This window comes from Lipotes vexillifer, unplaced genomic scaffold (genome assembly GCF_000442215.2).
Source record: "Lipotes vexillifer unplaced genomic scaffold, Lipotes_vexillifer_v1.1 scaffold1112, whole genome shotgun sequence".
NCBI lineage: Eukaryota > Metazoa > Chordata > Mammalia > Artiodactyla > Lipotidae > Lipotes > Lipotes vexillifer.
In genome coordinates this window covers 232,538-237,016 of record NW_006789373.1, presented here as the reverse complement: position 1 = coordinate 237,016, position 4,479 = coordinate 232,538, and positions in this window count along the sequence as shown.

Here is a 4,479-nt window from a genome sequence, read left to right as displayed (position 1 = left end):
CGTCGTGAGTGCCCGCCCGCCTGTTGCCGGGTGGAACTGAGCCTGAACCCCGGAGGGACGAGCTGGCCGGGAGGGGGCGAGACCCCGGGCGTGAGCAGCCGAGCGGGCGGGAGGCTGGGTTGAGGCATGCCTCCACCCGGAGCTCAGCCATGCAAAAGTGCACTTGCTCCCCCGGCAGTAACCAAATATCTTTGTTCAAAGCGCCGGCATAAATGGCCAGTCGCTTTGTGGCCACTCTGGATATTAGTAGATGAGGATCATTCTGCTTCAGTTGGGCGCCTCTCATCCGGGTAGCAAGAAACTGCTTAGGAGGAAGTGGGTTTCCTGTCTGCGCGTTCTCAGGCTTCAAGTGTGCGCCCCGCGCCTTGAGGGTCCTTGGGCGCTTGGAGAGGAGAAACTGTGGGCTGCGCTCCCCAGCCCGGCCGGAGGCATCCGCCGCGCCGCTCCGGCCAGGCCCGGGCCTCCAAGCAGAGTGGACTACAGAGCCGAGCCCTGTGCGGTGCAGATCCGGAGACCCACTCCGACTTTTCCTCTTGGATATTAAACGTTTTGTTGTTGTTTTGTTTTCTCTTTAGTTGTTTTAGCCTCCTCTCCGCGCCGGGGGCTGGGAGGGCGGAGTGCTCTCAGGTCGGGCAGGGGCCTCCTAGACACTGCGGGGGCCGGTTAAGGAGGCTTCTCGATTTTGGTTTTGTTTTCACATTTTCTTTCCCCTCCTTGTAGAGGAGCTCCCGATGATGAACAGGCTCTTTTGAACGGTTTAATTCAGCAGGTTAGATGCCTTTTCCATTAATAGCAATCGTTGTAGGGAAAGTTGTTTTGTTTATTGGCTTTTTATTTCAAGATTTCAATCCTCCCCTTGAGAAGTGCTCTGCACTCTCTCAATACAAAGCCAACTTACATACTACATTCAGTTTCCTCACCACCTATGCCCCTTAAGAGGGGAGAGAAAGCTCAGGGCACGCCCATCTCCTGCCTACCGCACGGGCCCACGTTTCTGGGCCCGCTTGTTGGCTTTGGGGCAGGCAAACCTGTGTATGAGCGCCGAGATGCACTCGTCGGTCGTGCTTCGAAAGACGGGCGCCAGGTCGCTCATTGCCCTTCCTTCCAAGGGACTTCTCTGGGGGGCGCTCTCAGGAAGGACTCAGACCCCCGTTGACTGCGCCTTGGTCAATGCGATGCCTAAGTCCTGGGAGCGAGGAGGGAAGAGGACGACACTGGGCTCAAGTGAACGGACAAAGGACAAAACTGAGGAGAGCAGACAAAACTGAATACAGATCTTGTTTGCAATTGGGCCCCCAGCCCTGGGCCTGCGTCTCATCTGGGGTCTTAATGCCAAGGTGGGATGGGTCTCCCAATCTACCGTCTTCTTTCTCTCTCTCCCTCTCCATTATTTTATATTATTAGTAAATGTAAGAAACACTCAATGTAGAACGTTGTACGTCTCTCCCAGTCTCAGTGCCATTTAGAAATAGCGGTAATTCTTCACACGGTTTTTGTAAGATTCAAATAAAATCGGGCACATGAAAGTGCTTTGAAAGCTCTGGAAATACTTAAAGTTCGGTGCCAGCGCTCGAGATTTCTGTATTGTTATTATTAGCAAACCCCTCTTCCTCACGTTAAAGCCCTGAATCTGAGTGAAGGGAAGAGTTGGGTGAATCTTCCGCAGTCCTTGAGCCATGCCTCCTCGACCTTGGTCCCTCGGAAGCTTTCAGCTCAGAAGCAGGCACGTGGCTGGCAGCTCCCTGCCCCCAGCCCAGGCTCGCGGACGGGACGAGGATCCGGAGCCACGCAGGCAGCTGGCAGGCGTTGGGTTGGGGCCCTGAGCAGCCCCGGGAGCTCGAAGTAGGGGGGTGGAGGGCAAGGGCTCCTGCTGCACGCCCCCTCCCCTCCGCAACCGAGATTGTGCTCCATGCTCCCCCAGCACGGCATGCGCCAGCACCTGCTCTCCTCTGGACCTCGTCTGGGCCACTGTTGCACCTTGAGGCACCTGCCCCTGCGCCTCTTCTGCTTCTGCCCCTTCACACACGCACCGCTCCACAACTTTTCCCAGATGCGCTGCACTACCAAGAATAAGCCCGAAGACCAAGGAGCCTTGTGGAGAAAAGGTGGCTACCCGTATCTCCGGGCTGGTCCAAGCAAAGGCCTTGAGAGTCCCTCTCCTGGGCCCAACACCTCTTCCGGACCACAGTGTCCTTTCTTCTAGCCCCCCTCCCCACCCACCCACCCACCGACTCATCTTAAATGGGGCGGACCCCAGTTAAACCAGTAGTTTCTCCATGATTGCAGGGGATACTTGGGAAGCCTGAGTCCACCCTATGGGGCCCGCACATCTTCCCTTAGCCTTCAGCCAGCTCGCTCCCGGGCGAGGTGGTGCGGTGGGGCGGCCGCAGAGCAAGGCCCAGCTCAGGCCTCTCATGGAGTTTTCCCAGGAGCGGTCTCCCACACCCGCCTCAATCTCAGCCACGCTCTGCTTTGCTGGCTGCGGCTTGGCACGGAATCTAGGAGCCCGGGAGGTGTAGGCTCAGGCCAGGTCCGAGACACGCGGAGCTGCCATCAGCCTTTGCTCACCACCCTCCTGGCCAGAGGGAAATGACCTTCTTTCCCTTCTGGACCTCTTCTTTGAGAACTTCTTTGAGAACTTAGAAGGCTCATATGGAAGGCTAATTCGGGGCTATAGCTCGGACCAGGTGGGGGATGATGAGATGGGAAAGCCTATCTTCTCCCCTCCCCCCATTTTTCTAATTCCCTTTATGGTCCTTCACACTCCCTAGGGAAGGGAGCGACCTGTTTCCTGGTGGTGTTATTTTGCTCTGAGTTATTGCAATTTGTGATTCATTCAACAAATTTTAAGTGTGGGATCTGTGCCAGGCGCCGAGCTAGGTTTGAAAATTCAGCCTTAAATAAGCTAGATGAGGCTCCTACCTACATGGAGCTTACAAATTAACAACAAATCCCTCAGATAATATGTAGCTTGTGACAAATGTTAACTTCAGGCTTCAACCGAGATAGAGAGGGTCGTAATGAAGGTTTGTGTGTGTGTGTGTTTATGCACCATTTCCTGATCTTCAAAAGGTCAGGGGTTGTGGGCAAGGCTCTTGAATGTAAGTCAGAAGTCTCGGTTCCAGCCCCAGCTTTGCCACTTTTCAGCCATGTGGTATAGCACTTGTGGACCCCTGTCACAGTCTGGAGCCACTACCCTTAGGGCCAGAGTAAACTAGGGTGTTATTTTCAGCTCCCCCTACCCCCTCCTCCAAGAGCTAGTCCTTGCTTTATTTATCCTTGAATTCTCCATTGCCTCAAGAAATGTTGAATTAAGGAAACAAAGTCTCTTAGCACCTGTTTCCTGGGCTGCAAAAATGATCCTAACCTGTCCAGTGTACCTCCCAGGTTGTGCTAGGGATGTACATGAGTTTGTAAATCATAAAATTCGCTAGCACATGGAAGGGGTTATTACTTCTGGCTCTGTATCTTGGGTGTATAGAAACTGTGAATCCAGGCCTCTTACTCTGCGTGAAGCTCTCTGCCCCCTCGGCTGCTCCCGTGCCCAGGCCAGAGGAAGGCGAGTCTTCCTCAGCCAGGCGCAGACTCCAGAGCCAGGCTGAGCTGGGTGTCCGGGTGCCTTCGAGGCAACCCCGCCCTGGGAGCAGAAAGCAGGAACGCAGCTGGGCTCTGGGGGTCGCTGGTCTCCAATCCCGAGATGCAAGGAACTGAGAGAGTATCCGGAGCCCCCTCTGGAGGGCGTCTTCCTCTCCCTGAAGGATCTCACAGGACCCCTCTGTGCCCTTTTCCCAGGCACCAAAATTGAGAACCTCTCGAAGCGAAGCCCCAGGGAGTACAGTCTGGCAGCTTTCCGGAGGAGGATTTCGCAGAAGCGGAGCGAAGAAGAGATTTGGAGATTCCTCTAACTGCTCTCCATCTCACCTTGACCATCTAGGGTATTTGAGGGTGGCCCTTCTTTGGGGGATGCTCTCCTCAAACCGTGGCCTCTGGGCAGGTCCTGAGAGCAGGACCGAGGAGGGGGATGACACTAGGACATCCCAGCGCGGCTCCTGTGCAGCCCTCTCCCTGCACTCCACTCGGGACTCTGGCGTTGGAATAAGAGGCAAGATTGCGCATGTGAAGGCCAGCATCCTCCAGGAAAAGAGGAGACTCCCACCCTCAGCTCTCTGGTGTCAAAGAAACGTGTCCTGTCAGGTCAAGCCCTCCAGAAGTCGATACCTGTGGTCTTGAAACCCTCCTATTTTCATGTCACACAGTTCAAGCCTAGATTCAACTCATCCCAAGTTATAGTCAGAGCCCTTACCCTCTCCACTAACTCCAGAGGCGCCCCCTGGCAGGAAGGGGCTTAGGGTAAGGAGAGAATTTGGGGACTGGGTTACAAAGCAGAGAGAAGGGGGACTCAGCGCTAGCAGCACCCTTTGAAATGGGGAAAACCGAGATTTGGTGGGTGGGAAGCGGGGGACGCGGGCCTGCAGCTGC